Genomic DNA, 22,564 nt, shown 5'->3' with positions numbered 1-22,564 from the left:
AGACAGAGAGAGAGTCACATTGTCTCTCTTACATTCTCATTACATTATGCCTGAATGAGACTTGACAAACACTGTAATGGATCCTTATAGGAGTGACACATCTACAAGACTGCGTCCAGACAAGCGGAGTCATTTTTTATTATTTGTTTTCGTGGTTGTTAAAGACAAACTGAGAGAAAATAAATAACACGAGGGCAGGCATTACGGTTTGCCTGAACAGGACTGGACACAGACCGTAATGGATTATAATAAGCCATGCACCGTATCCCTAGAGAGAGGAGCCGTCTCATCATTACTCCTGAAATGGACTTGACGTAAACCACATCAGGAGATTATGCCTGAACGACAAACAGTGCAGTGAATTATTTGCAGTGGTGCAACTCCAGATCATCATCATCATCATCATCATCATCATCATCATCATCATCATCATCATAATCATCATCATAATCATCATCATTATAATCAATCATCATCATCATCATCATCATCATTATCATCATCACCATTATCATTATAATCATCATCATCACCATCACCATCATCATCATCATCATCACCATCATCATCATCATCATAACCATCATCATTATCATTATCATTATCATTATCATTATACCTGAAGAGGACTTCACTTCAACTCGAGATTCATCATCATCATTATACAGTATATGTTTCTGAAGTGGGTTTCGTGGAAAGTGTGCTGGATTAAAACCAAGCAGTACACTTGTTCCACTAGAAATGGAAACATCAGATCTTTTAACCCAGAAAAACAAAATGTATTGCAACATTGGTAATGCATCCCTATAGAGAAGAAATATCAAATCATCACTCCTGAAATGACGAGCAGCACATCAGGAGATGGGAGCGTGTCTATGTTCCCACAGCCCATTGGTCCCACTTCACTAAGATTTTTAACATTCTTTTTAGGCCTATTGGTTCTCTTAGTGTACTTCGAAATGTGGGCACATGGAGTTGTAGAGCATATGGCTTATATTTGAATAATTTCTTATAACTGTGGGAAAATGGAGCAGGAGGAATACGCTGGGATCATTTGGGCTGTGGGACCAATGGGCAGTGGGACCAATGGGCTGTGGGAACATAGAGCTGAGCCCCAGGAGATTATGCCTGAACCACACACACCACAATGGATTTTTACAGAGTTGCACACCTACAGAGTGAACATGAAACAACACAATGGATTGACATGTTGGTCATGTTAATGCAGAAACAATGGTGCTGTTTGTTGTTGTTGTTTTTGTTGTAGTTTTGTTTGTTTGCACATGTACTGTAATGTAGCCTCTTACTGTAGAAATGCCCATTGACTGGCTTATTCATTCTGTGCTGACAACACTCAACAACACTCAACATCATTGCTATGACATTGCAGGGAGTCTCTTTGGTAACCGATCACGACTTGGCCATTGCAATTATGGTGACAATAGCGTTATGAGAGAGGCTCTGCACTGAGGTTAAGTCGGTTGATCTTGTTCGTTAAGGTCTTCTGCATCTCCTGAGAAAGTGAACATCACCCCATTATGCCTGTACTGGACTTTACAAACATATTAGGCTTCAACTGGACATGATGAAAAGGGAGAGGCGAACATCCTAATGGAGTGTAACGTTGGACTCTGTGGTGAAGCTCTGCTCAGCGAACATCGTAATGGATTATAATGGCGGACTCTGTGGTGAACCTCTGCAAGTAGTAACCAAAAAGGAAAGAAATATCAAGAGATAAGAATGGTCATCGAACCCCATAATGGATTATAATCCCAGAAGCACATCTCTAGAGAGAATGGCGTGAGATCATTATGCTTCAACTGCACGGAATAAAAAGTGAGATGCATGCGTATGTCAGTGCAACTGAACATCGTAATGGCGGGCTCTGTGGTGAAGCTCTGCTGTAATGAGACTGGGGAAGGCAGAGTGATGGTGCCCATCACGGCAAAATAGCCTCTTGAGGGAGGTGCTTAGACAAGCCTCGCTGGACACACAGCAGAGAGGGGGTAAAACAGCCTTGCTTTGCTAACAGAGCAGCCACAACTCTGTAAAACATTGCAGCCTCGTTTAGTTGTGCTCACTATCCTAGCTCTCTTCCAACACAAATAGCCCTCAAAAGTTTTTGGATCTTGGCCCTACCGTGGCGCAAATGGTAGGGCACTCATTTACTACGTGGCCGACCCGGGTTCTATTCCCGGCCCGGGTCCTTTGCCGAACCTTCCCCGTCTCTCTCTCCCCACTCACTTCCTGTCACTACTTGCACTGTCCTGTCAAATAATACAAGTTTTTGGATCTTGTCTTAACCTTTTTTTGCAAATAAAACATACAACTGTCCATTCTCTGTGGTGAAGCTCTGCTGTAATGAGGGAGGGCAGGCAGAGTGATGGCGCCCATCACGGCAAAACAGCCTCTTGATGGCGGTGCTTAGACAGGCCTCGCTGGACACACAGCACAGAAGAGAGGAGTGGAGAAGAGAAGAGCAGAGGAGGCATTGATCAGTGGTTACTACTCTGCATATGTACTCTCTGAAACTGAAACGGAACTGAAACTTATTGACTCTGAAACGGCATCAAAAGAGGAGAATACATTTCAAACTTTAAAACTAAAAAATAAAGTCCCCTCAAATGGTTGCTAGGCAGAGTGATGGCCTCCATCACGGCCAAATAGCCTCTTGAGGGAGGTGCTTAGACAGGCCTCACTGGTCACCAGAGAGGAGTGGAGAAGAGCAGGCATAGCTCTGCCTGGCTTACCCACATCTGAAACTCCAGCAAACAGGATAGGAGAAGAACATAGAATGCAATAGAACCGTACTTAAGAAATGTAGCCTCTTACTGCAGATGGGCCTGTCAACGGGCCTATTCACTCTTTGCTGAAAACGATCGAAAACATCATAACAACATCGCTGGACACACAACTCTGCCTGACAAGAACCTGGTGGTGACCACATCCAGAGGACACACTCTATCAGAATCAAGGGCATATCCATTCCTGTACTCTAAAGGGCCGTACACACACGTCGCTGCTAGTTACTCGCTCAGCGGATGAAGTCAATAGAATGTCTACGTGTTCCAGCGAGTCTCGCTGGCGAGTAGGCGAGGAGAGTACAAGCGATGCGATGTGGGCGGGTTCCGAGATAAACGTATTTTATCTTCGAGCGACGCGAGTTAAGCGAGTAACCAATTGGAATGCAGAATACAGATTATTGACAGGTGACGTTGCCCCTGTGGTGTTCTGACCACCCAACTTCTGCACGCCATCACGCTTTGGTTAAAAGTGTTGAGGAAAATACATACAGTGTACACCATCAAAGGCTCATATGCATGGTTGTGCACAGCACACGATCAACGTTAAACAGCGTAGGCCTACATTTTGTTTCGTACGGACGTACAGCGGGAACCATGACAACCAGCATGGGCGTAATTTCCACGGGGGTTAGGGGGGTTTTGACCCCCCCAGACTTCAAACCCTGACAATATAACCCCCCTTATATAATTGTACAACCCCCCCCCCCTATATAATTACAGTACTTGTCTTGCATGAACAACTTTACCCATTTTATGTAAAATAGTGAAAAATAGTTTCGTTCAGTTATGTTTAATCATGTTGTAATGTAACCCCCCCTGCCCCCCTTGGTATTCCCCAAATCTGCGTTAGTTGTGTACATCCAATGGGGGAGGTAGATGGACACTCCCAACTGAGATCGCTCCCGGACGTGTAGTCCCAGGTGTTTCTATCACTCCCGGACGTGTAGTCCCACCCGATTATATTTCACGTATTATCATACACTGCCACATACAAGCAATTAGGTTAGGGTTAGGGTTAGAAACAAAAAACTAACATCAAAAAGATAACTAGCTCCGTTATATGGCGGTGGGATCGATAGTCTGGCTAGTGGGAGCGAGCCGACCGGGGAGCGTCCTGCGTTGGGAGCGACAATCAGGGAATCTCTCAATGGGTAATCCTCTTCTCCACTATCCCAAATTCAAACTGATTAGCGATCAGCTTTATCAAGTATTGAGCAATTGTTTTTTTCTACTTTTAACTTGCAATTGCCACATGATCATGCGTGGATGCGTCTTTGGCACAAGAGACATTATTTCCGAGTGTTTTGAGAACCTATTGTACCACTGCCTTTCTGCCTGTCAGTTAGTTATATAGCTATTTTATGCTAGGTTACGACAGACAGCTAGTTCAATAACACTGGACGTGGCTGGCTATTTTGGACGTTGATGGCTAGCACTTGGGATATTTACTCCCTCAAACCAACACATTTTGTGAAACCCTAGCAATCGGACGTCTGTTTGTTTTATTTCACGTCATTTAAGTAGTTTTTGGTTACCCCCTGTCCAGTTGCCTGCGTGATTTCCTATGATAGTATCCACTTCAAATGAGAAGCTTGTTCAATGCAGCTGAACCAAAATGCCTGTAAGTTTTTTGACACCAATAGTAAACACATCCATTTTAAATAAGATGTATTGTGGCATTATATTTTGTTTTCAAAATCGCATTTGTTGACAACAGCCAAGCGATTACAGTTTGTTTCGCCAGTGAAGTAATGAAGAGAGACACGAGAGAGGGTTGGGGAGACAAGGGGTTCCTTCCTCGCGTGACACTATGCGTGGCTGTGCTTGGAGTGAGACAGAGGAGGTCCTCTCAATATTTTTGTCGCCAGTCGCCACTGTATATTTAGTTATTAAAAAAAAAAACAACAGTCAATTGTATGAATAATGGGTATGGGATATTATGTAGCCAGCAGGCTACTTTAATTTCTACCACAGCAACTTTCTTCTGATCATATGATTAACAACATGGCGAACAGCAGACAAGAGATCCTATTTGTGCAGCATCCTGATTAGTGATTGATGGTTGGGATATGTCATTCATATTTGGCACTGCATCAAAGATTTTATCAACCATCTCTGACTGTAGCTTTCTTCTGATCATATGAATTAGGCCTACTAAGCAAAGGGTAGGAATGTTTTTAATTAATTAATTAATTCATTAACTCATCTTTGCTTTATTGCTATATGCCACATTACAAATGGAGATTTTCTGACAGCTTGACTTTAGCCTGATTGGGAAAATGCATTCTCTAAAACTCTGATGTGAGTTTGCTGCCAAGCCATTTGAACATTAACTGAGGTTTTTTTTATATCAGGTTCAAAAACTTGATTGTGCAGGTCACCAAAGAGAGATCCAAGGCCAAGGAGGTACAGGTGATGAGAGAGAGACGGGTGTCCAGAGAGAGAGAGACGAGGAAGCACAGATGAGAGGGAGAGAGAAGGAGGTGACAAAGGAGGTGAACCAGTTCAAGAGATAGAGTATGAAGGTGTCAGAGGAGGTGCAGCAGTTGAAGGAGAGAGAGGCAACGGAGGAGATGTAGCAGTTGAGCAACAGAAAGGAGGTGATGGAGGAAGTGCATCAGTTGAAGACAGAGGGAGAGAACGAGGCGAAGGAGAATCGGATGACCAAAAACAGGGAGAGAGAGTACAGAGAGAGACAGCGCAGGAGGCACAAATGACCAGGTAACATACATAACTGTACATGCAAATACTGAAGAAAACTGTTTAGCCATTTAATTCATTTAGATGGAAATCTTGACCCCCCCAATTGTCAGCATAAAGTTACGCCCTTGACAACCAGTAAACAAAATCACCCAGAGCGAGTGGCAAGTAGGCGAGAGAGCAAGTAGCAAGTAAATAGCAGCGACGTGTGTGTACGGCCCTTAAGGGTATTTTCACATATGGTCCCCTTTAAGTGAACCAAACTCAGTCCTCTCACAAGTGGACCAAAGACTGAGCCGACAGCAAAGTATTCAGTTCTGTTTCTGTTCATATTGTGAGTGTATTACGAAAAGAACCATCCGCTCTTTCTGGTCCTGTTAGGCTTTTATGGCCTCTTGAGGCAGGTGCTTAGACGGGCCTCACTGGATATACAGCATAGAAGAGTGCTTGACTTGCATACCTTGATTTATTTTATTTTATTGTTTTATCATTGTTGTTGTTAGGAACTGCTAAGAGCATCGAACTGTGTGTCTTGTATGAATTGTTATACAAATAAAGTCATTATTATTACGATTACTACTAGTATTATTATTGTTGGGTTTTTTTGTGATTCACTGTTTTTTATTTCTGAACAAATTCCCAAGCTGGGAAATAAAGGAATTACAAAGGCAGTGATCAATACCCACCCACCCCAAAACCAAAAAAAAGGTTAAACAAAAACCTTAAAGTTAAAGTTAAAACTAACAATAGTCACAGCATGTTATTTACCTGATACCATACAGTAATGACATACAAATATCAAAATGCAAAAATGTGAGAAAAAAACAACAACAAAACAAAGCATGCAAGACATCTCATTGTGCGTGATATTACTGTTGTATTAATGAGAGCATCTTTGACTATTTACCCTCTTGATGATGCCTCCAGTATCGTGCAAAGTGCTCTGGATCGCATGTGTGCATGTGTAATTTAAGGCACACAGCAAGCATGTTCACAGGAGTAGATGTGTGCACATCCCACCTGATGGGCCAGGTGCAGGACAGTGAAAGCTCTTCTGTATCTGCTGCACAGAGTGCATTCTCACCTGGTACAAAGGAAGCAGTGCTGTTAGAATCATGTTCTTTGATTTCTCCAGCGCCTTCAACACAATACAGCCACTCCTGTTGAGAAAAAAACTACTGCAGATGGGAGTGGAGACGGGGCTGGTCAACTGGATCACAGACTACCATACAGTTCGTCAGACTAGGTGACCTCACATCAGAGACTGTAGTCAGCAGCACTGGAGCTCCACAAGGAACAGTGCTTTCCCCCGTGCTGTTCACCCTGTACACCACTGACTTCAACTACAACAGGAAGACCTGCCACATGCAAAAGTTCTCGGATGACACAGCCATTGTTGGATGCATCAAAGATGGGCAGGAGGGGGAGTACAGAGGACTGGTGGAGAACTTTGTCAAATGGTGCAGAACCACCCCACCCCTGGTGCCTGTCTCCATCGAGGGGGAGACAGTGGAGACAGTCTCCACATACAAGTACCTGGGTGTTCACTATATATATATTTACAGTATATATATATATGTGTGTGTGTGTGTGTGTGTGTGTGTGTGTGTGTGTGTGTGTGTGTGTGTGTGTGTGTGTGTGAGTGTGTGTTGTGTGTGAGTGTGAGTGTGTGTGTGTGTGTGTGTGAGAGAGAGAGATGCCTTGACAAAATGTATGTAACAGTGAACTATATATGACTATTTTATGTGTAAATGTGTGTGTTATGTCTTGTGGGCAATGTCTTTATTTATGTGTGTATGCTACTTGACACCTTAATTTCCCCCTGGGATCAATAAACGATACTCTCTACTCTACTCTAAGCAATAATCCAATGAACGTGAATAAAGTCTGCAATACGTCTTCTGTGTTATTTTAATGGTGAAAGTGCAACGGTCTTCATCAGGCAAAATAAGCATGTCCCTGCAAGCACGTCCCCTATAAGTCACTTATATACACACACCAAACATGTCCCTGGACTTGCACATAATGTGAATCACATGGACAGGAAGCTGCAGCTATTACAGTACTGTGAGTACTGTACGTCAGTGAGTATTACTTCCATTGGTGGGTTATTAGGTTTGTTAGTAGAAATCCATAACAGTAGGCCTTCACTGGTGGGTATTAGGCCGGCCGCACACTGGCTCCGACAGCACTGCGGCGCACTTTCGCTTCCGAGATAATTCGGACCTCCAAACCCAATTTCACCCGAACATTGCATTAATAGTCAACGGGCGGAGGCGACAAAATAGAACTTGTCTCTAATTGCTATCCGACATCGGCAAATGTCCGTGGACATCGGCGCCAGTGTGCGTGGTTCTATTGAAAACAATGGAATCGAATTTTAGCTGAGCAGTGCTCAGCACTTTTGTCGGAGCCGGTGTGCGGAAGCCCTAACAAAGCGTGATTGTGCCCCTGCTGTTATGGTATTAAAGGTGCAGTGTGTAAAATTGTAGTTTTAGTAGTAATAGTTTGCTTTCTTTCCAGAATTCATTCTGCCCATTCACAAATGTTTATTTTATTATTATTATTATTATTATATTTTTTTTTTTTTACTTTTTAATGAATTCGCAACCCCATCAAATTTTAAGTATTCATTATGCCTGGGAAAATTTTGGGGAAAAAAGGGGAATCTTCTCCATGTCTTTTTGTTTACATTTGTAGACATTTTTAGCTACAAAACATATTGTACTTTGGACATACAAGTAAATATTAGTTTATTATTTAGGAAATATTCATGAAAAGATCACATTTGGCAATAGGCAGCACAGTTTCAATGAGCAGCATAGTTGCAATAACTACTCTGGCCACCATCCTACAAAGTGCATCTTTAATGCTCTCTGTCTCTGATGAGGACATCATAGGCGATTTGAGCAACTCGAGCGACAGTTTGTAGTTGACCTTGAATATTGTGCAAATTAGTTATGATGCGGTTCGGCGACAGTTCTGTTTTTTAGCAATCACTGTCGCTTTTATCCCTTGTGTTGCTCTTACTAAGAGTTAAATGTACAACCATGGGGTACAAAGGGCTGCACACATAGGCCATGTCCATGCCATGCATTAAATTAGAAATTAGCATATTTAACAAAAAATCAAATGATGGTGGTGGTGGTGGTGGTGGTGTGTGTGTGTGTGTGCGCGGTCACACGTGTGTGTGCCATACATAGTGTCTCTATGGCCCACGCTGTGTTGGCCTTGTGGCCTTGATGTCTAATGGGGAGGACTGTGTGTGTGTGTGTGTGTGTGTGTGTGTGTGTGTGTGTGTGTGTGTGTGTGTGTGTGTGTGTGTGTGTGTGCGTGCGTGCGTGCGTGTAAAGTTGCTCCATCGCTCCGAACAACAGATGGGATGGTTGTCAAAGCAAGCCACTGGAAGCCTTCTATCAAAAACGAACACACACTACACACTACACACTACACACACACACACACACACACACACACACACACACACACACACACACACACACACACACACACACACACACACACACACACACAATAACCATGGCTCCAACTTACCAACAGGGGGGCGGGATGACGGAGTAGGCTTGAGGTCAGAGTGGACAGGTCTGGTGACCCTGACCCCCACCCGCCTCACACCTCCATCCAATCACCTCTGTGACCCTGTGACACGTCCCCCACCCACCTCCATCACCTCCACACCTCCATACCCTTCATTAGTACAACCCAGTAACAGTACAACCCAGTGCACAACAGATATAGAGAGCAGAAAAATGCCCTTTCCTCCCACTGGTCCGAACCCAAAAGGCTGCGTTCCGTCCCCGCTCCCTTTCGGAGGTATGTGACCATCACACCACTGTCCCTTCACCCCTGCGACCATGTGACAGGTCTGATGAAGGGCATGCTGCCCGAAACATCACATTAACATAAGATAAACGGTAATTTGGTGTTGCAAACTTTATTTTTGCTATTATTTGACTTGGCTAGTCAGACTCCAGCACCCATTTTGAAACGGATGTGCGTGTCTTTTCTTTGTTAATCCTGGCTGTGACAATCTCCCATCCCCATCACACAAGGTTTCGTAATTTCAACCCCTTATTGTCCGGAAAATTGTAATGACAATCTTCCAAAGGCACTCTAGACCTACTATAATGTCCAGTGGGCCCATATGTGCAAAGAGGTTACACTGTCCTTAGTTATGCCATACTTAAAAAATATTCTAATTAAGTTGAGGGGTGAACTGACAAATCCCCCTCCATCCCATGACCCCTGTGACCCTGAATCTAGGGCGATATGGCAAAATATCATAAAACATCCAATTCCGTTATTTTATCACGATCTTCCATCGAAAAACTAAAAACAAAAAAAACAAAAAAAAACGAGCATTTTATATATGGTACTTGCAAATTGTAATTAGCAATTAATTAGATGTTAACACACTGATGAAACTTACATAAGGTGCACAATTGAAATAGAATAATGTAAAGAATAAAAGTGAGGACAACAACACTAAGTAAGTAGACAACACTCTTATACTGATAGTAAACATCCTCTCTGCAAGACGATCTATGCAATTTCTCCACTTTTGGCAGATTCGAAATGATGTTGTACTCGATTTCACGATTCACGATTTAATATCGTCATATCGCCCACCCCTACCTGAATCCATCACCCCCCACCACTGAGGGGTCTGTCTAATATCTGATTTCACCACCTGAGGCACAATTTCATACTTTTAGCTTTTTATTTGTATTTGTATGCTTTCATGATGCTGTGAGAATAACTTGATATATCATTCTTCCATACAAAAGCAAGGAGCATGCAGTAATTGACAACATGTCTTTTAGCTTGCTATATACCAAGGCAACATATTGTACAGTATAACTGCGTGTACAACGGAAAGGACCTAAGCTAAATAGTCGAGGTCCTTTGCGTTCTTCATTCATCTTGTACTCCATCACTTCACTGTTACTCACCAATGTTAAACGCTCAGTAGTTATTTATTACTTCATCACTTTACTGTTATTTGTTCATCACTACTTACTTGTCCTGTCTGGCACTTTGTTGTCAGTCTGTAAAATGTCAGTCCTGTGAATGTCTGTGTCCTTTCATGAGAGAGAAACGTAATTTCAATTTCCTTGTATGACCTGTGCATATGAAGAAACTGACAATAAAATCGACTTGACTAGACTTGATCTACGCTTTATGTGGGATTCAGCAGCCAGTCAAAAACTGTGAGAATTATTAGGCGACAGTGTGAGTGCGTCTCCTCCACTGCTCTTGTTTTGAAGTATGTCTACGGGGTATGTCTGGACGTTGTATGCTTGATATTAGTCTGTCAAGGCTCGCCTCTAACTTTGTTTACAATAACCAGAACACAGCGAGAATGACAGAAAAATGCTTTTCTTTATGTGCTGTTATCCGGTCTGGAACTAGACAGGCACCGCCAGATACATACACAGGGCGCTGTGAAGACACACGCACACACACACACACACACACACACACACACACACACACACACACACACACACACACACACACACACACACACACACACACACACACAGAGGCTGCTGTAGAGTGAGTGAGGCAGACACATACAGAGAAAGATAATTGGGTAGACTGGAAGGGTCTGACAGTAGACAGACACACAACACGCATCAATGACAATATGTTGTTGTTATGTCTGCCCCCTGTTCACGTGTGTGTGTGTGTGTGTGTGTGTGTGTGTGTGTGTGTGTGTGTGTGTGTGTGTGCATGTGTGTGTGTGTGTTTGTGTGCGTGTGTGTCTGCGTGCGTGAGTGCGTGTGTGTGTGTGTGTGTGTGTGTGTGCGAGTGTGTGTGTGTGTGTGTGTGTGTGTGTGTGTGTGTGTGTGTGTGTGTGTGTGTGTGTGTGTGTGTGTGTGTGTGTGATGGTTGAGGAGGGTAAATACAATTCACTGTACTGTATGCCGTGCGCCTTCAAGCCATGTGCATGTAATCTCACTCAGGGCTGAATTAACGCAAAGGCTAGATATGGCTGCAGCCCTAGGGTTAACACCTGCCAGGGGGGCCCTGATTGGCCAAAGGGGTGACAAAATTGAGAAAATGCATAATTATGACAAGATGCAGTAGGCCTATTGAAAAACTCACTCATACTGCAAAAAAAATCACTCATAATGCATTGACTTTTAATCGTGTTCATACATGTCATCCTCAATCACTATCTTTGAATTATGACACCGTCCATGAAAGTGTGTCACAAAATTTGCCTTTTGATGGGGCCTACAACCACCTGTAACCGAGGGGCCTCCCAGCCACCTTAATGCGGCCCTGATACCAATGACAGACATGGTGGAATTTCATTACACCTCTAAAAGCAGACATGTTTCCTGACATCATAACAGTTAAAACCAATTAAAAATCTTTATCAATGTGTGATCTCAGAAGGGGACAGTTTAGACGCTAGCCTGTAGTGCTAATTTCACTATGTAAAAAAAATGTAAAGATGCTAACGGGTACAGTTGAGCACAGTATTTTGTTATCGGCCATGCTATTAGCTCCCATGGCTATTACCTTCCATTGAATGGTGTCTCAACTGTACACTGCTATGTCTCAACTGTACCCCACCGTTTTTTAGCTAGGGTACAGTTGGGACAAAAGTGCACATTTTTTGTTTGATTAATTACATAAACATTAAACATCGTAGAGATATAATTCCTTAATTATATATTTGCCCATATCCTGAAAATATGTTCTGTCCAAAACAACTTTCTTTTTATGACCTTTTAATAGTCTAATTTGTGCGTGGAAAGGGACAAAAATAAAAGTGTACCCAACTGTACTCAGTCTACCCTACATATGTAATGCATGTACAATGTACAATATGTAGAGGTATTACTAGGATTGACAGTTTGCTAGGCTTGCAACGTCTACTCAACATGCATGTCCGCCAATCCAAATTTGAATTCAAATAGTTATTGAACAAGACTGAATAAGGCATTTCATCGCTGTCAGGCAGAAACATCATATCACCACCTTTCAGAAACTAATTTATTCATTAAATTATTTTTAAAAGATATAAAAATCAGTTACATTGGTCAGTTTCCATGAGTAGGCCTATATGACTTTTATAAATTAGTTAAAGCCCAATTTTAATGATGAAATGTTGATTAATATAGGTTTTGAAAAAAATTAAGATATAACAGAAAGTGGAGTTACAAGGTTTCTGCTGACCAGTGACGATTTGTGCACTATTATCGGTCAGTCACCTATACATGAACTACAAAAACAACAGAAGCAGTAGCCGCAACAAGCAGTACCGCACACGGCGTTGCCAGATTGGGCGATTTACTGCCCAATTGGGCTGCTTAGGATGGCCTCGGCAGGTAAAGCGAAATGTGAAAAGGGCATTTGGGCGGGTTTTTCTGCCAATTTATGGCCAGAAATGAATAGAAATCAGTAGAAATCAATAGAATTAAGTTCAAACTGGGCAGGATTTAGCGTTTCCAGGCGGGTTTTGAGCATTTTTTTTCTTTAGCTGGAAATCAATCTCTCATCTGGCAACCCTGCCTGCCTGCAGGCTGCTGAAAGGGGACTGGCAGACCGGGACTGGAGTAGAAATGCTTAGTGACAGTAACCACATCAGACGCAGGGTAAGTGGATGAGGCTAACTCAATTCAGGAGAAGCAGATAGACAACATGAAGACTAACAGACTACTGAGCATGGAGGGGGGGGGCAGCTGGCAGGATGGATGGAGGAGGAGAGAGGAGGGGAAAAGAGGGGGGGAGGAAGGAGGAGGAGAGGGGAGAAGAGGGGAGGAAAAGTGAGAGGAATAGAGGGAAGAAAAGGTTGGAAGAGGAGACGAGAGGGGAAAAGAGAGGAGGAAAGGAAGGGAGAGGAGAGGGGAGGGGAAAAGAGTGGCAGGAAAAGAAGGAAGAGGAGGGGATAGGGGAGGGGAAAAGAGGGCAGGAAAAGAAGGAAGAGGAGGGGAGAGGGGAGGGGAAAAGAGGGGAGGAGGTTTTGGACAAGGGTACAGTTTGGGTGGCTGGAAGATGGAGAGGGGCAGGGGAGGATGGGGTGATGTTTTATTTCTGGAGAATGGGGATACAGAAAGAGACTAGTAGGATGTGGAGGGTGAGGAGAGCTGTGAAAGAGAAATGGGGAAGGATAGGGAGAGAGATGGGGGCCAGGGGGTGCGTTTCTGGAAAGCATATCTGCTAGCCAGTTAGCAACTTAGGTAGTTGTCAATGGGAAATTACATTACACACAACAGAGTAGCTAAACCAGGTTAGCAACTATGGTTTCAAGAAATGTGCCCCAGAGTTGTATTAACACATTAATGCCTAAAGCACCGGCAAAAAACGCAGGCTGAATGCCTAAACCCTTGTTAGGAAAGTTGCCTTCAGCCTATAATAACTTAAATATCTTAGCCTCTGATGCAACATGAAATAAGTTGCATTATTTTAAACCCTAAGACCCTAATCCTGCATTAGAATGTGTTAATTCAGCTGCAACAAACCAACATTTTATATATAAAAAAAGCTAAAATCTCAAGAGCCTCAATGCAGCGTATATGTGTCTCCAGGCACCTAAAGGTCCAATAACATATACTGTATGAGTAATCAGGCTAAAATGGGTTAAGTATAAGTGGATGTCCTCTTACAGGTGTACTTACAACACTAGTGGTATATTATATAGTGGAAATCATATCATATACCACTAGTGTTGTTATTACCTCTGCAAGAGGCCTACTTCTACTTCATACAACTGTGGTGGAGACGAACTGGTTGAGGGCTGGATGTGGGCCTGGGCCTACAGTTTTTAAGAATCACTGAGTGAAGGGATGCAGAGAGAGTATTTTGATGGGGAGCGGGTGAGGGACTGGATAGGATGAGATGGGAAAATCAGGAAGGGATGGTGAGGACAGGAGAGGGTGGGCTGGGGAAGGATGTGGATTCAAAGAGTGGAGACTGATGAGGATGAGGGTGGGGTTGAACAGGAGGAGGGTGAAAGCGTGAAAGCCCTACTCGGAAACTCCAACTTCCATTGTCATTGTGACACAGCACTCCACAGCACACAAGTGTTCACTGCAAACTGCACTCAACAAAATTGCATTTATGCCTGACCCCTGCAAGGGGGCAGCCACCAATGGCGCCCCGAGGCAGCAGTGCGGCGGGACAGTACCATTCTCAAGGTGCCGCTGTCTTGGAGGAGGATGGGGGAGAGCACTGGTTAATTACTTCCCCCAGCAACCTGGCAGGTCAGGACTCGAACCAGCAACCTTTGGGTTGCTAGTCTGACGCCCTAACCACCCTGAGAAAGACAGTGTAGGTCGAAACGCGCCGGGCAGTCCATTTGCCTTTGAGAAAAAGTAAAGAATAAGAAACCGGAGTGCCACAGTCTCCTGCCCTTCATTTTTTTGAGCCCTAACTACTTACCCATGAGGATGAGATGAGCATTGGGGATGGGAAGGTAAGAGAGGGTGAGGGAATGGGGAAAGGTGTGGAGACGTTGCAGAGAGAGGATACTGAGGAATGGGGGAGTCTGGGTGAGGAAAGGAGGAGGAGGGGATGGGGAAAGATGAGGGGATGAGGAGAGGAGGAGGAAGGGATGGGGAAAGGAGGATGAGGGGATGGAGAGATATGAGGAGAAAGAGGAAAGGAGACACAGACGGCAATGAAGACAGACAGGCGAGTGAAGTAACAGGATGGATGGGAATGACTTAGGCATTCATAGTGGGGCAGACCAGATGGATGGGAATGGCAGATATGGAGATAGGAAAAGACAGACAGTCAGTCAGGCGGTCAGAGTGTGTGTGTGTGTGTGTGTGTGTGTGTGTGTGTGTGTGTGTGTGTGTGTGTGTGTGTGTGTGTGTGTGTGTGTGTGTGTGTGTGTGTGCGTGTGTGCGTGTGTGTGTGTGTGTGGGGGGGTGGGGGGGGGGTGAAGGTAGGCCTACTATGCGTTCAGCTATACAGATGTCAAGCTTAATAGTAACAGGCTGACTAATAACTGTATTTGTATAGCACAATTTCATACAAGGTATGCAGCTATAAGTGCTTAACAAATGGATAAACAACATTGTTAAAAATAAAAAATAATGGAGTGAGGTAGAAAATATAGAATGCCCTAAAGTGGGACGATGCCTAATGTGGGACACCTTAAGGTTTAAGGGGTGTAGCTTTGCCCCAAGTTGGTAAATGTTTACATAACTATAACCAAATAAAAGCCCTATCATCCTGTTATCATAATATCATGATTTGGTAAATGTATAGTAATACTCCAGGGAGGGGTTACGATTAAGAAGAAGGACCCTGGGTGAAGTCCATCAAATGGCAAATTACATAGCATTTGGCCAAATTTGTCTTTAGGGTATAAATCAATTCCAATCAAAACAACATTGTAATTTTTTTGATAAATATGTTGGGTAGGTATATGTTCATCAGAAAATAATGTGTGGTGTATATAAAATAATGTAATATTTTATTTTTAAACCATATTATTAGTGTCCCACTTTAGGATAGGTGCGTCCTAAAGTGGGACACAAGATTTTCCTAATGTGGGACAGTTATAAAAGTAGTAATTTAATAAGTCAAACAATTACTATGAAGTCAAACACCATGTCCACATAAGAAAATGGATATTTATATCTATATCATAGATGTATTTCAGTCTTTCTGGCCTAATCTACTGGAGCACAGCTATCAACACAACATTTGGGTCCAAAAACCGGAAGTTCTTTCCTCAAATAGAGCTGCCATGTTGAAGTGACCAATTGTGTGCAATGGGTTCAAACAGTCTGAGTCATATTTACCAATAAAAGAAAGTAAAAATAATTCAGAAAACATGCTCTAAATGTGTAGCTGATATGTCTTAAAGAGTGGCAGATCACATTTTGAATTAATATCTACACAAACATGTTTTAGAGACCTTTTAATATACACTGTCCCACATTAGGAAACCGATTGTCCCACTTTAGGGATAACCATGGTTTTTGACCAACTTACATTAATATCCAAATTATTCGAATTAGAAACACATAACATGTTTTTAAAGGTTTTATTTGATTAGAGCATAACTAGAGGATGAAAAGGGTGTAATTTGTTTGTATTGAAATGTTGTCATTACATTTTAATAAACCACCAAAGTTGAAGTGACAAAAATTGTCCCACATTAGGGCATTCTACCCTAGACTGAAAGAAGAAAGAAATAGAGACAAGAGAGGAAACTAAAATAGATAGATAGATAGATAGATAGATAGATAGATAGATAGATAGATAGATAGATAGATAGATAGATAGATAGATAGATAGATAGATAGATAATAAATAAGTAAATGTAAATGAATATAAAACACGAAACGAAGGAGTTGAAAGAGATACAATTAAAGAGCCATAAAGTCCACAAGAGCTTAGGCCCAAGACTAGTGTAAAACGTAACTGCCATTGGAGGAACGCAAAGCAGAAAGAGCTTGGGGGTTGTAGTAGCACGAGGTCAAACGAGCAAAGTTGAGGACTGATATGACAAAGGTCTGTAGCAGAAACTACAGTGTGTTGCTCTATAGGCACATTACATTACGTTACATTACATTACACTTAGCTGACACTTTTATCCAAAGCGACTCACAATTATTTTCAGGGTATTGGTTACAGTCCCTGAAGCAATGTGGGGATAGGTGGGCACCTCAGTCATGGATGGAGGTGTAGGACGAGGTAAGGGTGGGATTCTGACCTACAACCCTCTATTCTTAAGACCGTCTCCATAACCATTAGGCCACAGCTCAGTGCCATATACCCACACAAACATAGAAACCTGGAAATACGCCTTGAAAGTTTGCATCAAAGATCTGTAATCTTTCTTCATAGCTCATATGTATTCCAACCACTCACCACCAGGCAGCCACCACTTCTTTCACTCCAAGATGTTAGGAAGAAGACAGAATTACTTATTACAATGGTGCTGCAGCCGAAAGAGATGTTATTTTGAGGTGTTATTTGGAACAAATTAATTTAGGCATGCATGGCTCAACGATTGTCTTGCCACTGGTGTCCAATTGCACAGTGCTGCTGGAGCGTATCAGCCAATCTTTTTCCACAATTACTGCCACAGCTGCAGCCCAGAAGTCTGCATACAAATCAGGTCTTTGAGATGTTACATCCACATACTCTCAATGTCAGGTCTCAAAAAGTTCTACTTAAAGCTCATTTGCAGTTTATTTCCAAGATTTACACTGCACATTCACAATAGTAATTGTTTTCAATAGCATTTGCCACCACCATACATTTCCAAGTATTTAATATTACTTGGACATTTACACTTTTCCTACAAGAATGGGTGGATCTTCTAAATGTCTGCCATTTTGAATTACATGAGCTACCTTTAAAGTATGCCTCTTGAAAGTGCTTTACAGGCACACTATGAAAATCAGGTCTGAATAGCACAATTTAATGCAATCTTTTTAAATTTGGTACCTTAGTTTTTCACAACTGAATTAGATCTGAGTTAGTAGGCTATGTTTGTTTTGCACAGCTGAATTATATTAAAAAAATGAGTTAGTATGTCTGTTTTGCACAGCAGAACTGAAGAACATGTCTCTCAAAATTGATTTAGCCGGTAACCAGACAACAATCTGACCCACTGGTAAAACCTCCACTGATACACCATAGATAACCATCCATGGATAGAGTCAGTGGTCTCATGAACAGTCTGACCTTTTGTGCTATTGAGCTGATAAAAGATGACCCACAGACAACATGATTATGTTCTCCTTCCTGTAGGGATGTCCTTCCTTACCTTAATTAGAAAAACACAGGAAACTAGAACCACTTACGTTGAGCTGATGGCTCTGGCTGAAGTGCACAGTATACTGTACTTTCTCCCTGAATATTTGTGCACGATATATGGCAAGGGTGTCAAACTCAAATTCACAGTTGGTCAAAATCAAAATCTGGGATGAAATCGCTGGCCAAACTCAGTATTTGTGCAAGTGATGATGAAAGGCAAGTTTCACAAACACTCACATGGTAGTTCAAATATGTCTGCACAATATTCTGTCATAAAAGAGATTTTACACTGACCAGGGACCACTCATATCCCTGTGACACACCCAATTTTGTCACATTAATAGACCTATATATATAATGTGTATACTAATGTGCACTCTAATGTAATGTGTACTATGAATGTATGTGTATGTGGAACAACTGTAATACACATTTGATGTGAAAGATCTAGCGGGCCAAATAAAATGGGCTATGGGCCAGAGTGCAGATATTGTTTGTTCCTCCAGTTGAGCATCAATGTTGGAATCTTGTGCGAGAGGAACACTAGTGGCTCAATATGAGAGCTTGGATTGAGTTTGCTCACTTTCTTCACAGTCTCCTTATCTTTCTTTTTCTGTATCTCACCCTCAGAAGCATATATACTCAGACATTCTCGAACAGGATGAAGGGAACATGAGTGTGAATATTTTTCTATAGGTCCGGGTCAAAAAGACCTGAACATCTTCTATGTAACAAAAACAAGAAACACCTTGCAAGGATTACTCTGTTACTAAAGGTTCTCAGTAATGTCATAGCCATGTTGTTATGATGTAGTTGAGTCTTTTCCCCAAAGACTGAATCGACCCACCGACGGGCCCATCTACACAAAGAGGCTATGAAGTACGAACATGCAGAGATTATCTAAGTAACCAGAAGACCTGTGTGCTTGTCTTGCGATCAGCTGATCAAATTTGCGGTGGGTTCTTGTGGGGTTTCTGGTTTTTTTTTTCAGTAACAACAGTCCATCTCATTAGGTACGATGGAGTAAATGGTGTAAAAGCTATGAATCTACTTTACTTTTGACACCTTTGCGAACATGTCCTACTGTGCCGCATGCCCGAGTTTGGCTTGAGGTCACAGGTTCGAGACTGGGTCTGCACTCTGCACTGAGCCGGCTGACCTCGGCTACACATACAGGTATATACCGTATACGCTGCCAAATAATGTCCTGCAGTGGTGCGAATCTGCAGCCTTAGCAATCTGGCCTCCTACACGAGGTGCAATACAGTACACTACAGCCGTACCCCGCACACACAAGCACAGGCACAGCAGGCTGCCTGGCACAAAGTTCAGGCTGCAGTGTGTGTGTGTGTGTGTGTGTGTGTGTGTGTGTGTGTGTGTGTGTGTGTGTGTGTGTGTGTGTGTGTGTGTGTGTGTGTGTGTGTGTGTGTGTGTGTGTTTGGGGGAGAGGTATGGAGAGAGAGATAAAGAGACAGACACAGAGAGAGAGAGAGAGAGAGAGAGCGAGAGAGAGAGAGAGAAAGAAAGAAAAGGAGAGAGAGAGAGACAGACACAGAGAGAGAGAGAGAGAGAGAGAGAGAGAGAGAGAGAGAGAGAGAGAGAGAGAGAGAGAGAGAGAGAGAGAGAGAGAGAGAGAGAGAGAGCTTTGATTAACAGTGCGTTCCATAGTGGTTCATCCATCAGTGATCGATATTGAGAGGGTGATAGCATCCAGGGCTTATCAAGATTTAAGGCGTCTGTTAGACACAGCACAGCATATTCTGAGGACACCGTGGACCAGAGAGAGAATAGAGGAGATGATCTCAAACCTGGGGTGCGTTTCTCAAAAGTTTAAGCCAGTTAGCAACTTCTGAAGTTGCCAATGGGAAATTGCATTGCAAACAACATAGTTACTAATGTAGTTACCAACTATGTGCTTTTGAGAAATGCACCCCTGCAGGTCACACATTCTGGAAACACAGTCTGCCTGTCTGTCTATCTGTCTGTGTCTCAGTCATTTGAACAGATGTACTAGTAATTATATTCATCAGTATTAGTCATAGGGAAAAGAAGAGACAAACAGAGGAGACGATGGCAAACCTGGAAACACATTCTCTGTCTGTCTGTCTGTCTGTCTGTCTGTCTGTCTGTCTGTCTGTCTGTCTGTCATTTGAACAGACGTACTGTACCTACGTGTATGTTCATGTTAAAGTGTAAACACAGTTTAGTCATAGGAAAAAGAAGAGACAAGATGGCCAAAAGTGTACATCTCCTGTCTGTCCATGTCTGTCTGACTGATGTAGGCCTATATGTAAGTCTGAAATTGTATATCATATAAAAGTGCACAACATTCTCTCTCTCTCTCTCTCTCTCTCTCTCTCTCTCAAATGAACCACTGCACAACTTCACTCTTCAATAATATCCACAAGGTTTCTCCCAGCTCTTGATAGTTCAGAACGGTCCCATGAAACATTTAGTGTTGTGAATGGGATTTCTAAAGTTTCAGAGAAAAAAAAATCTTCCTCTCTCTCTTCCTTCGTCCCCTCTCTTAAACATCTTCAGCTCTCAGGAGTAATAACTCCACAACGTGTTACCTCTCTCTCTTCATCTTCCTCTCTCTCTCTCTCTCTCTCTCAAAAACATCTTCAGCTCTCAGGAGTAATAACTCTACAACGCGTTACCTCTCTCTTCACCCCCCCCTCTCTCTCATCCTCTCTCTCTCTTACTCTTCCTCTCTCTCTCTCTAAAACAATAGTTCTCAACCTTTTTTGAAGAAACGCCTCCTTCGCCTCATCACAAGCCTCCCAGCGCTCCCCTTGACATCCTCACCAGACGACAACGCCCCCCTTAGTATGAAAAAATCAAATGGACTAATGTCCCCCAATGTCAATTAAGCACCGCCCCCTCAGCAGTATCCTTCTCAACGCCCTCCTAGAGCTTTCCAACACCCCCTGGGGTGCTGTACCGCCCCTGTTGAGAAACCAACTACTCTAAAATATCTTCAGCTCATCTCAGCACTAATAACTCCACAACGTATGACCTGTCTCTTTATTCGTCTGTCTCTCTCTCTCTCTCTCTCTCTCTCTCTCTCTCTCTAAAACATCTTCAGCTCATCACAGGAATATAACTTCACAACGCGTGACCTCTCTCTCTCTTTGTCTTCCTCTCTCTTCCTCTTCCTCTCTCTCGCCCATCTCTCTCTCTCTCTCTCTAAAACATATTGAGCTCATCTCAGCAGCAATAACTCCACAACGTGTGACCCCTCTCTTTATTCATCTTCCTCTTCCTCCCCCCATCTCTCTCTCTCTCTCTCTCTCCCTCACTCTCTCTCTCTCTCTAAAACATCTTTAACTCTACAGCGCGTGAGTGACCTCTTCCAACTCGTGCCATCCATCAGCTGCTGAGGTATCATTGTGTCTGTCACAATCAATCCTCTGGATCTGCTGAATAGACATAAACAAGTCCCATTCTATATGCCTGCCTGCTAGCCTAGAAATCTAGACGCCCCTAGTGGCCGCAAAATGAATTTGCTCCCGGGGGCACAGCTTTGCTGTAGGGGTTTTTGGCGCGGCCAGGCTACCTGCCTGCCTGTGTGTGTGTGTGTGTGTGTGTGTGTGTGTGTGTGTGTGTGTGTGTGTGTGTGTGTGTGTGTGTGTGTGTGTGTGTGTGTGTGCGCGCGCGCCAAATAGACATCTCCAAGACAGGTCCATTTCTCTCTCTCTCTCTCTCTCTCTCTCTCTCTCTCTCTCATTCTCATCTCTTCTCCTCTCTCTTCATCTCTCTCTCTCTCTCTCTCTCTCTCTCTCTCTCTCTCTCTCTCTCTGTTGGCTGTCCCTGAGCCTGGGGTCACCACACCACTCAGTCACATGACTTCTAAAGAGACTTAACAACACAAAGAGGAATTCCCTGGCAGGACCCAACATCATTTTAGCCAAGAGATGCTGCCGCTTCGGGGCCGCGCAGTTTGTAAACACACAATACCGAGAGGAGATGAATGCGCCCCGCCTGCAGCGAAACTGCGCTTTAGAGAGCTTTTTTTTTAGACGGCCCGACCAGGGCAGAACAAGGTTTCCATCTCGGTAAAGTGACTGACCCCGAAGAAAGAGACTGAGAGCCGACCACAGATGACCTCAGTCAGGGAATGGGGACCCGTAGCAGAAGTGTGATACTACATGCGCCTGTCTATCTTCGGCAGAAATCTCATTTCCTGCTGGTGGAGCAGTTGAATTTGTTTGGTTTACAGTGTGCAAACTGTTAAGAAACAGAGCTTTTTTTGCCAGAAACATAAGCTGCTACAATGTTTATTTAGGGCAAAAACC

At 43.1% G+C, this 22,564-nt stretch overlaps 1 protein-coding gene across 1 annotated transcript in view; it reads right to left on the bottom strand.

The window, feature by feature from the left end:
- Positions 1–22,564, bottom strand: part of chrnb4 (cholinergic receptor, nicotinic, beta 4 (neuronal)) — a 62,170-nt gene that overhangs the window by 39,213 nt on the left and 393 nt on the right. The gene's annotated exons all lie outside the window — the stretch shown is intronic.

Source organism: Engraulis encrasicolus, chromosome 23, assembly GCF_034702125.1.
Source record: "Engraulis encrasicolus isolate BLACKSEA-1 chromosome 23, IST_EnEncr_1.0, whole genome shotgun sequence".
In the NCBI taxonomy this organism is placed as follows: Eukaryota; Metazoa; Chordata; class Actinopteri; order Clupeiformes; family Engraulidae; genus Engraulis; species Engraulis encrasicolus.
The sequence above is the reverse complement of the archived record's forward strand: the minus strand, read 5'-3'. Positions and strand labels throughout refer to the sequence as shown.